Below are 12,046 nucleotides of genomic sequence, written 5' to 3'. Positions count from 1 at the left end.
GCAAAACATACGATCGTCGTTTACTCTTCATTGTTTCAGTGTTTATACAAGGATGAGGCTTGTGAGCGCAGACAACACTCGAGTAGCAGTTCATATGAAGCACAAGGTTTCTTTGCTTTTCTTAAGCAGTCGGCTCGCTGACAACCTAAACATTAACAGAACTCAAAGGTCGGGAGGCTTGGCTGCATGTCGAAAACATAGTCCACCATTTTAGAACGTAGAACAGAAGTGAAAATCAAAATGCCGGATGAATCTTAAAAATGGTGGCGAAGTTAACCCAAAAATCGAACTTTGCAACGCGGTTTTCCGTGTAGCGTGAATGCACTTAGGCCAATATAAATAATAAGGAGGTACTATATAATTACGGTTTAACAAACCCTCCTTTTGGCCTAAGACAAGAGCTTTATTAAAAATATTCGCTTTACTCGTAAATCCACGTTTCAATGTCCATACATCCTGAATCACATTCATCAGATATATCGATCGCCATTAGATCCTTGACAGTAAAATTCTCCATTACAAAAACCTTGGTCATCTTCTCCGGTGTGTGTATTTTTGGTCCTAATGTTCCTACAGTTTGCGCACAACATCCTCCCAACATCGAACATATGGCAGGAAGACATTGTATGCAACAACAACAGAACAACATAACACCAAGGATTACCACTAAGGCTGAGAAGAGTTTCCATCCCCAAGACCATAAAGAGCCCCAGGACCAAGCACTAAGATCCCAATTTCCCTCAGAACATGTACTTCTTGTTACGCTCACCTGGTCTCCAGAAGGGCGCCAAACGGAACTGGACGGTCCGATGTTGAATGGCTCCTCGTGCCCCCTCTGATTCTCTCTTCCGTCACTAAAACAGGTTTGCCTAAAAGGTTAAATGAAATGTTACCCAACCGTAAGGAGGAGGGCCAACTCCTGCCTCCCATGGCCTTCTTGTGCACCTCTCTGCTATATCTCACCTTAGCGTTATGAATGGCAGACTCTCCATCCTGGTACTGTATGCAGGGGTGTGTAGTAGTTCAAGGAACTAGTTACTTCACTGATCCTGCAGAGTTCCAGACAATAGTGACTCAATGGGGTAAGTCTTTATACCAATGGTATGGATTGCTTTAGAGTTCAAGTTGTTAAAGTTCACTTCTGTGCCTCTTTCTTGCAGGTTTTCCCCTTGGTGTGAAAAGATGAACCGGACTTCTTCCCAGGAACTTTGAGCTGGATTCCAAGGTAAGTTTCACACCAGCGTTATGCGATAAAGACTTTAAATGCGGTATTGTTCTTCTGCATAACTAACCTGCTGTTTCTTTTGTATTCTGCAGGTGCTGTATCTCCGGGGTGGAGATCGCGTGGTGATGCCTCACGGGACTGCTAGGAAATGCAGCCTTCAGGTGAGTAGTAACACTGCATAAGAGTTAAATGTCCAATGAGGCCTTTCCCCAATGCTCAGCTAACCTGATGTTTTCTTTTTGTTCAACAGGTGCGGCAGCTCCGGAGCGGCGATCAAGTGATGGTGGCGATCAAGTGATGGTGTTTTGATGGATCGCTGGGATGAGCAGCCCTCTGGTGAGTATTAGTGTTGCGCAGGATAGCAATGTAGTTTACGTGGTCTGCGCGGCTAACCTGATGTCTTTTCCTTTTCAGCTCAGCAGAACGGAAACTCCAGAGCGATCGAGATGGAGTATCAGGTGAGAGCCTTGTTCTCTTTTCTCTTCTCTCTTCCTTCCTTTGCAGGTACCTCGTGAAGAACTGGACGGGCGTGGCTGAAAACAGGCCTGAAGTTAACAGACACAGTGAACGTTACGCTGCAGGAGTGCAGAATAACGCGAAGCGTGTTCTGTTCTGAGGGTGTGGTTTATATAGCTTTCAAGAAGTAGTTCCCAGGTAAAGTAGTCCCTCCAACCACACCCTAGCAAGTAGTTCCTCAGGTAAAGTAGTCCCTTCAGCCTGCCTCAGACAGGTCTGCACGTGGTTCTCTCCCTTTTGAAACCTGCCTTATTTGTGATGGCAGCATGAGCCTGGCACCAACGGCGCCAGGACCAAGTCTAGGAAGCCCTTATGGAATCCTTTGGGGCCTTAAAGGTCCGCATGGGTGCCAGTACCCTGGGCAGGTTGGTCTGTTCCTAATGTCTGGGGGCAAGTACTGTGACAGAACGCCCCCCAAGGCCCCTCCCAAGGTGGTTTGTCTCGCAAGTCTGGGCTTGGTCGGGTAGTTTCGATGAAACCGGTTTACTAGACGTGGTGCATGAACGTAGTCACTTGGCTCCCACAACCTTTTTTGGGGACCATAGCCTTTCCAGTCAACTAGATAGAAACGTTTCGATTTGACCCACTTTGAGTCTAGAATGTCTTTCATCTTGAATTCTGGTTCACCATCTACCAAGATGGATCTTTGCGGTTTCGTTATCCGAGTTCCTGGTTGTACTGGTTTCAAAAGGGAAATGTGAAATACGGGGTGGACTCGCATGTTCGGGGGTAGCTCCAATTTTACTGCCACTGGGTTGATGATGGCCTTAATGGTGTACGGTCCCAAATACCTGGGATTAAATGTGTGGGTTCCTTTTAGTGGTATATGCCTTGAGGCTAACAAAACCTCATCTCCAATCTGGTACTTCGGCGCTTCACTCCTATGTAGATCTGCAGATTTATTGTATCTTTCTTTAGCTTGTTTTAAATTTTCTGTTGCCCTCTTGAAGGCTTGGGTAATGGTTGTGTGCAGACTGCTTACGGCAGGCATTTCCAAATGTTGAGGTGGGTCGAGTTCTGAGGTTCGTGGATGCATTCCATATATTGTATAGAATGGACTCTGCCCCGTGCTGGAATGCAAAGAGTTATTATAGGCATACTCGGTTATCCATAAGACGTCCTTCCAAATGCTTACAGTTTGATGTAACATGCATCTTAGGTATTGCTCCAATGTTTGGTTGGTTCTCTCGGTTTGACCATCTGTTTGAGGATGGTGGCTGGTCAAAAGCCTTACATCAATTTGGGCCTACTGGCAACATTTTCTCCAGAACTGTGAGATAAACTGACTGCCCCGATCTGAAACTAGGACGGAGGGGAATCCATGTAGCCAGACATTTTGTTCTAGGAATTCCTTCACCAAAATTGAAGCTGAGGGCAAACCTTTTAACAGAATGAAGTGGGCCATTTTAGAAAATAAGTCTACTACCACTAATATGGTGTTGAAGCCATTACAGAGAGGAATATTTGTGATAAAATCAAGGGACAACGTATGACAGGGTGTAGGTGGAACATCCAGAGGCTGTAGTAGACCTGATGGTTTCTTTTTCTGGGCTTTGTTCTGTGCACAAATGCCACATGATAGCACAAATTGTGTGATATCCTCACGCCATGTTGCCCACCAAAAATGTCTCTTGATCTTGGCTTCGATGTTTGCAATTCCAGGGTGGCCTTCCACTAACGACTCATGATAATTTGAGATGACCTGTTTCTGAAGTTCCTTAATAGGTAAATAGAGACGTCCTTGGAAATAAGGTAAATGATCAGTAACAGAATGATATCTGCTTTTGGTCAACCATTCTTGTAAGGCCTCGGAATTGAAAAGATGCGAAATTTCCTTCTGGATGTCGTCCAGGGTCAGTGAAGAAGTGATTCCAAGGATTCTCCCCCCTGGGATGATGGGTACAGGATCCGGATTCGAGTATGCTTCTTCCATCCCTATACGGGACAGAGTATCAGCCTTGCCGTTTCGAAAACCAGGTCGTTAAGTAATCACGAAATAGTATTCTGTGAAAAATAATGCCCATCGGAGCTGACGAGAGGAATGAGCCTTGGCCGGCTTTAGGTATTGTAAATTTCGGTGATCTGTAATCACAGTAATGATTTGTCTGGCTCCTAGGAGATAATGTCGCCAAGCTTTGAATGCTGAATTGATGGCCAGAAGCTCTTTGACGGTTGCAGCATAGTTTAGTTCAGGTGCTGTGAATTTTCGTGACCAAAAGGCCACCTGGTGAAGTTGACCTGTCTCGTGGTCTTTCTGAGAAAAAAACCACCCCCATCGCCAAACTGGATGCATCGGTTTACACCACATACGGGAGATCTGGGCGAGAATGTTTTAAGACTGGGGCTGAGGTGAATTTTCTTTTTAAGTTTTGGAAGGCCTTTTCCGCTTCATCTGACCACTGAAAGTGTTTGTTCTTTCGTAATAAAGATGTGATGGGATGCACCAAATGCGAAAAGCCTGGGATGAACCTGCGATAGAAGTTAGCAAATCCAAGCATGCTTCAGACTCCTTTGATTGAAGTTGGAGAAAGCCATTTGAGGAAAGCGTCCACCTTCCACCAGTCCATACGCACACCACATTGAGTTAGAAAGAACCCAAGAAACTCGACCTCCATAATGTGGAAGAAAATTTTTTCTAATTTGGCATACAGCTCATATTGCCGAAGTTTTTCAAGTACGGCGCGGACGTGTTTAACATGATCCCATTGAAGCTGAGTACACCAGGATATTGTCAATATATACGACGACACAAACATTGATTAGCTCTCAAAGGACATCGTTCAGAAAATATTGAAACGCCGCCGGGGCGTTACAAAGCCCAAAGGGCATCACTTGATATTCGAAAAGCCTATACTTAGTGCGGAAGGCGGTTTTCCATTCGTACCCCTTTTTGAATTCGTACGAAATGGTACACCACTCTGAGATCCAACTTAGTGTAAATTTGAGCTTCCTTTACTTAGTCCAGCAGCTCTGGGATCAGAGGCTGGGGGTAGCGATTTTTTACTGTCACTTGGTTTAATGCACAGTAGTCGATACAAGTTCTTAGGTCTCCTTCCTTTTTAGAGATGAAGAATAAGGGCGAGGCTGCCAGAGACTTAGACAGGCGAATGAAGCTGTTAGCCAGGTACTGATCTAAGTATTGTTTTAGATGAAGATTTTCGGGTTATGTGAGGGCGTAAATTCTGCTTCATGGGATCTGAGCACCAGGTATTAGGTCGATCTGGCAATCATATGGTCCATGGGGTGGTAAGGTATTGGCATGGTCTTTCTGAAAAGCATCCTGAAAATCCTGGTATTCCTGGGGTCGCTGATTTACCGGAATCGTGACTGTTGCGATTGTCTTGGTTAGGGATTCTTCTGGATAGCAGGTGTTAGCACATTCTGAGAAGGCCTGCCTCTTATCACACCAGTCTATGCAAAAAGTATGCGTTTCTAACCACGATATTCCTAGAATTACTTGAAATTGCAGGGCCTTGATTAACTCAAACACAATGGTCTCTCTATGTCAGTCTTGCCACAACAGCATCATCTCCTTCGTCGAGTGCGTTACAGGACCAGAAGAAATCTCCGCTCCGTCGATGGTGGTGATCAAATCAGTTGTTGCCTTTTGGCAAAGAGAAAAACACATCCTTGAAGCCAATTCTTGATCCATATAGTTACCTATGGCTCCGCTGTCGATGTAAGCCCTGACTGCGTGCATACGAGGCGGGTGCTGGTGTCTAATGAGGATTATTGGTAAGGCTAGATGTGAGGTCTGGGAGTCCTTCTTCTCACTCGACAAGCGGACCTCTAGGCTTGCCGGGAGGGGTAGTTTTCCAGCTCAGGTTCGGCATTGACCTTATCGGCTACCCCGACTGCCTTCTTGGGTGGTTTCACTGGACAGTCACGGCGAAAATGGCCGGCCGTCCCGCAACAAAAGCACAATTGTTGTTGTCTTCTCTTATCTTTCTCAGATTTAGACAGTGGCCCCCGTACACCTCCAATTTGCATGGGTTCAGATGTGTCTGTGGTATTAGGGGTGTTTTCCTTCGGACGCACAAACACTCGATTCTCCAGTCTAGCTCGGTCAGCTTTCCGGTTCTGCAGTCTGTGGTCTAATTGTACCACAAGGTCAATGTATTCCACACAGTCTCAGGGTGGATTCACCACTTGAGCTAAAACATCTTTCAATTCGCCTCTCAGCCCACAATGAAATAACGTAGTCCTTTCATCTTCTGGCCAACTAGTTTTCACCACTAATCTGTTTAAGGTTGCAATATAAGTTAACAGATCCTGGTTCCCTTGACGAAGAGACAGCAGTTTGTTATCTAAAGCCTGGCCTTGGGAGTGTCGGGTAAACAGCTTCTCCATATTCTGCTGAAACCCCTGGAAATCTCGGAGAATGGGGTCGTCTTGATTAACTAGTGGTATGGACAAGTCTGCAGCACTGCCACTTAGGTATGAAAGAACAAAGGCCACCTTTGCTTGATCATTCAGAAAGGCCCCTGGCCTGCATAAGAAGTGTAGGCAGCACTGGTTCATAAAAAACGCAAACCGTTTAGGTTCTCCGGCAAAGCGTTCTGGTGGAGCCAAAGGTATGGCTCCCAGAGGACCACTTGCACTGGATTACTTGACTGATTTGGGACTGATGCCCCCATTGCGGGTATCGGCGTGTGGCCAGCCTAGCCTTGGAGTAATTGTCTGGCTAGGTCATCGGTGTGCTCTTTTGCCACAATTAGTTCTCTTCTTAGAGCATTGGTCTCTTGTGGAGCCGAATGCACCTCTGCTCTGAGTTCCCCCAAAAGCTGTGCTAGTTGATCAGTCTCTGAGGTTTCCATGGCGCCCAGGTAGAGGTTTGTGTGAAGGCTTCACGTTCTGTTACGCTCACCTGGTCTCCACAGGGGCACCGAACGTAACTGGACGGTCCGATGTTGAATGGCTCCTCGTGCCCCCTCTGATTCTCTCATATCACAAAAACAGGGTGCCTAAAAGGTTAAAAAAATGTTACCCAACCGTAAGGAGGAGGGCCAACTCCCACCTCCCGTGGCCTTCTTGTGCACCCCTCGGCTATGTCTCACCTTAGCGTTATGAATGGCAGGCTGTCATGATGCCAAACCCCGGGGCACCAGACCAGGTCCATCAACCCCGGAAGCAGGCATCAAGTTATTTTGAGCAATCCCAAAAACCCCTGCTAGGGGCTGTTTGGGTGCAGTCCTGGTGCCTATGGCACCAGGCTCATATGGAGAGTCAGTCCTGGCGCCTATGGCGCCAGGCTCATAGAGTAGAACTTACCTGATGCAGATCATGCTGCAAGCTTATCTGATGCAGACCATGCTGCAGAGCTCCAAGCCAAATGAGGCTTGGAAGGGACTATTTTACCTAGGGACTATTTTTTACTCGGGTGGGGCTGGGGAGGAATACTTACCTGGGACTACTTTGGAGGCTATTTAAACCACGCCCGAAGAGCAGCACACGCTTCGAGTTATTCTGCATCCAGCAGCGTAACGCTCACTGTGTCTGCAAGCCTGCATCCAGTCTTCTGCCACGCCCGCCTCGAGTCTGCAGCTCCTAGAAAAAGGGAGGAACAGAAGGAGAAGAGGTTAGAATAAGAGCAAAACTTTCGATCCTTACCTGAATTCCAGATCCAACGTGCCTTCGAGCTGGAAGAAAGAAGCGCCGCGCTTAACTCACCGGCCTTCGCAGCATCCTCACGATTCACTGCATCCTTCTGCACATTCCCGCCGCATTCTGTCTTGTTCTTAACGGCAGCCTTTTATGGCGCCGTTAAGAACAAGAACAGCAAAGGTGAGCCAAGGGAATAAACAGAGGCAATATTAACTACCCCCATAGACTTACCTGATTACCGCCGGGGGTACTATTCCTCTTCACGGGCGGCGCAGTCTCTATTGCATCCTCGCCATACCCCGGCCCCTAAGGGGAACAAAAGGACAACAAGGTGAGATGAAGGGACTAACAAGGGGAACTCTTCTCACCACAATAGACTTAACTAATTTTACCGCCGGATGCATTATTCCCCGAACTTCATATTTTCTCTCCACACCTGAATAAGGGAGCAAGACACAGGTTACATTCTGGCCTTATTTTATTGAACTGTGTAGGATAAGCCAAATCCTTACCTGAACTTCGTCAGCCACCACGAGGATCTCTTTGCTGGGGTCAAGCTGCAAACTGCAAGGAATCGGACAAGAGTAAAAGTCAGACATGTGAACTCTTACGAACTACATACTTTTCGGAGTCAATATTGTTCTGGAACTCACCAATTCCTTCGAGCCAGTGAAGCAACTGGTTCTCAACGCGCCCCTGCGCTCAATGCAGGATGGAGAGCTCATCTTTTCAAACCATCAGGTGAGACTATAAGAGGGGGCATCAAAGGTGATCTGTGGGGAGAACAGCAGGGGTGGGGGGATTTACGCTCAACCCCACAGGTGGTTAATTCCCTTTCTCCATTTACAGAAGAATATTCCTACGGGCCAAGCAAACGAAGCTAGGTGGGCCAGTCCGTCATCTCGGCCCTACGCGTCACACTGGTGGAGACTGCAGCTGTCCAGTTCAGATCGACGCCTCTGTGGGAGCCAGGTGAGCTTAACAAAGACTCTCCATCCTGTGACTGTATGCAGGGGTGCGTAGTAGTTCAAGGATCTAGTTACTTCACTGATCCTGCAGAGTTCCAGACAACAGTGACTCAATGGGGTAAGTCTTTATACCAATGGTATGGATTGCTTTAGAGTTCAAGTTGCCAAAAGTTCACTTCTGTTCCTCTTTCTTACAGGTTTTCCCCTTGGTGCGAAAAAATCAAGCGGGACCGCTAGGAAATGGAGCCTTCAGGTGAATAGTAGTGCTGCGTAAGAGTTAAATGTCCAATGAGGCCTTTCCCCAATGCGCAGCTAACCTGATGTTTTCTTTGTGTTCAACAGGTGCAGCAGCTCCGAAGCGGCGATCGAGTGATGGTGGCGATCAAGTGGTGGTGCTTCAATGGATCACTGGGATGAGCAGCCCTCTGGTGATTATTAGCATTGCGCAGGATAGCAATGTATTTTACGTTGTCTGCGCGGCTAACCTGATGTCTTTTCCTTTTCAGCTCAGCAGAACAGAAACTCCAGAGCGATCGAGATGGAGTATCAGGTAAGAGCCTTGTTCTCTTTTCTCCTCTATCTTCCTTCCTTTGCAGGTACCTCGTGAATAACTGGACGGGTGTGGCTGAAGACAGGCCTGAAGTTAACAGACACTGGGCCTCATTACGACCCAGGCGGAAAACCATGGTGCTAGTAGCACCATGGTCCATGCCGGTAACTTACCGACTCTGCCATGGAGAAAGGGGGAATTACCACCCCATTACAAGGTTGGCGGGGCGGTAATTCCCCCTTCCTCATTGGCCCTTCCCCATTCCCATTTTTGCCCCATAGGGCTCAATGGGAATGGGTAAGGCGCTAAGTACGGTACCGCAAATTGCGGTACCGTACTTAGCACCAAGGTCCCTTTGCGGGTCCCTACTTTAACGGCTGGTGTAGACCAGCCGTTAATGTCGGGTCCCGCAAAGGGACCTCGTAATCAGGTGCTAATGGGTTAACGGCACAGCAGCCTTTTATGGCGCCGTTAACCCATTAGCGCCAGGGTCGTAATGAGGCCCACTGTGAGCGTTTCGCTGCAGGAGTGCATAATAACGCGAAGCATGTTCTGTTCTGAGGGCGTGGTTTATATAACTTTCAAGAAGTAGTTCCCCGATAAAGTAGTCCCTCCAACAACACTCTAGCAAGTAGTTCCTCAGGTAAAGTAGTCCCATCAGCTTGCCTCAGACTAGTCTGCACGTGGTTCTCTCCCTTTGAAACTTGCCTTATTTGTGATGGAAGCATGAGCCTGGCACCAGGAAGCCCTTATGGAATCCTTTGGGGCCTTAAAGGTCCCCATGGGTGCCAGTACCCTGGGCAGGTTGGTCTGTTCCTGATGTCTGTGGGAAGGTACCGGGACAGTTCTGTACTTGTATTTTGTATTTCCATGAATATGGTAGGTAAGGTGTCAGGACCGAAAATGCAACAAGCAGATCCCACCAATTTACATACTCCGCCACGCTCAGCCAAGATGACGTCTAACACCATCCGGTTCTGTAGAGCCACTAATCTAATTGCTTTCTGTTCTAACGCCATATTGTAGAGTATATCGGTAGTCCGGTTGATGGTTTGCTCCAATACTCTTGCCAGTCTTCTAATATCCTTGGAATTCATGATCTGTCCCCAAAATGGCACAGAGGATTTTGCTACCTCACTCATGACCTGTGAAGGAGTATCACCATTCCCGTCCCGCCTTGGACGAGCCCTAGAGAGCCCAGAGGTGCTAGCTACAAATACCCCTGGTAGCAGAATACCCAAATAACAAGTACCCTGCCAATCTCTAGGTAGCCAAGGATAAGCTTTATTGTCACATACAAAATAAACAGGGTCACCTACATATAAGGGTCTGTATTCACTAGTCAAATTCACAATATTGGTACAACCCTCAAAAGTACCCATTGACTGAGAACCATTCCTTTGTATACAGAAGGAAACAGAGTTGGGGCAGTGATTGATAGTGTAAGAAGTGGGCGTGGCATTCCGGTTGCCTACAGGAGCCATTATGAAAAAGATTAGTGATTGGAAAGGTCTAAAAAGTCTACCGGAAGGCCTAATAGAAGCAACATTAAGCTTGCTCCTAGTTGCAAAAAGGGAACATCCGAGAGGCGTCAGGACTCGTCTTTCAAACTCATTCAAATGAGTCCTGCCGAAGTTCCCTGAGATGCTGTCATTCCAACGACCAAAGAATAGCACCCTTAAAGAGGCATAGCATGCAGTAGTTAGAGGCAAAGGTTGAATATACCAGCCCAACCCCTTTTCCACGTGTTGTGGCAAATGCAAACATATCCAGCAATCAGTTCTATTCAAAATTGCATGGGTCGCAAAAGCGTATTGTTGTGATAACTCTGTCTGTGTTGGGATTCCCTAGAAGATAGAGTGTGCAGTTGCACGAAAAGAGAAGACATAGTGGGAATCAAAGTTTCAAGTGGATGCACCCCCTCAATATACCAAAACACAAGAGCAATTACTACCGTTAGACCAGTTAACATAATTATAAGAAAACAGTACGCCCTCACGGACCATGAATTTTTCTGTCCAATGTCTTTGTTAGCCACACAATCGATCGGTTGCTCCCTACGAGTAGAAATAGCTGCAGGCATTGTTCCTCAAAGTTTGTTCTCTGAAGTTTCTGCAACAGATTCCTTAAGTCCATTTGTTGGTGATCTCCTGACCACGTGATTTATCTTGATTGAAGATAACTTTTCACCGATCCCAGCCACTTATGTTTCAGCGAGAGAGTGGCAAAGGACTAGCTCAACAATTTTTTCCTGTGGGCACAGCCGTGCTCTGCTTTAAGTCTTTTGCCATGATGCAGATCGCACCTTAAGTCTCCAGGCACTGCGTGATCTGCGAACAGTGTGTCGTTGCTTCCTGATGGAAGTGGTGAAACAGAGGCAAGATTGCTCAAGGGTGCGGAAAGATCTGAAGGAGAATTCAAAGACTAAGCAGCAGTCTCCCCAGGCCCCACAGGCTCAGGAAGAGTCTCCGAAACACCCTTGATGTTGTTCAAGACAGATTGATTACCAGAAGCAGAGCAGGTAGTTTCCTTCTTTTCTTCTCCGTCGTGTGGCGAAGGAAAAGGTATCTTTTTGATGTGTGTCGCGTGTATCCAGTGATTCCTGCCGGCTACTCATACAGCAGTCTGTGTGGCCAACAAAACCTGGAATGGTCCTCTCTAGCGCGGTTCGAGACTGGATGCTCTCTCAAATGACTTTGTGAGCACCCAATCGCCTGATCAAACTATGTGACTTAACTGGGTGGGCTTCTCGCACCTGTTGATAAATCAAATACAAGTTTTGAGTTAACTGGTCACAGTATTCAGCAAGAAGCAAATGCTACACATCTTTCAACACTTTGGGCTTTGGTAGGTTCCAAATGTTAGCTGGCCTCCCCATCACTATTTCAAATGGGGAGAGACCAGTTCTAGTCTGTGGTGTTGTCTGCTTGGACAGTAGAGCTATAGGTAAGGCTTCTGGCCATTTCAAATTACTGCTGGTACAGACTTTTGGAAGTTTATTCTTCAAGATACCATTATGGCATTCTACAAGTCCGGCACTCGGAACGTGTCTAGCCGAATGGAACCGTTTATTGATCTGTAATCCCGCACATACTTGCAAGACGACAGCAGCGATAAAATGTGGACCATTATCTGACCAGATGACCCTCGGCAAACCAAACCTAGGAAAATATTCCTTAAGCA

This window comes from Ambystoma mexicanum, chromosome 6q (assembly GCF_040938575.1).
Source record: "Ambystoma mexicanum isolate Mex_15411 chromosome 6q, UKY_AmexF1_1, whole genome shotgun sequence".
In the NCBI taxonomy this organism is placed as follows: domain Eukaryota; kingdom Metazoa; phylum Chordata; class Amphibia; order Caudata; family Ambystomatidae; genus Ambystoma; species Ambystoma mexicanum.
Note: the sequence above shows the minus strand (reverse complement) of the source record.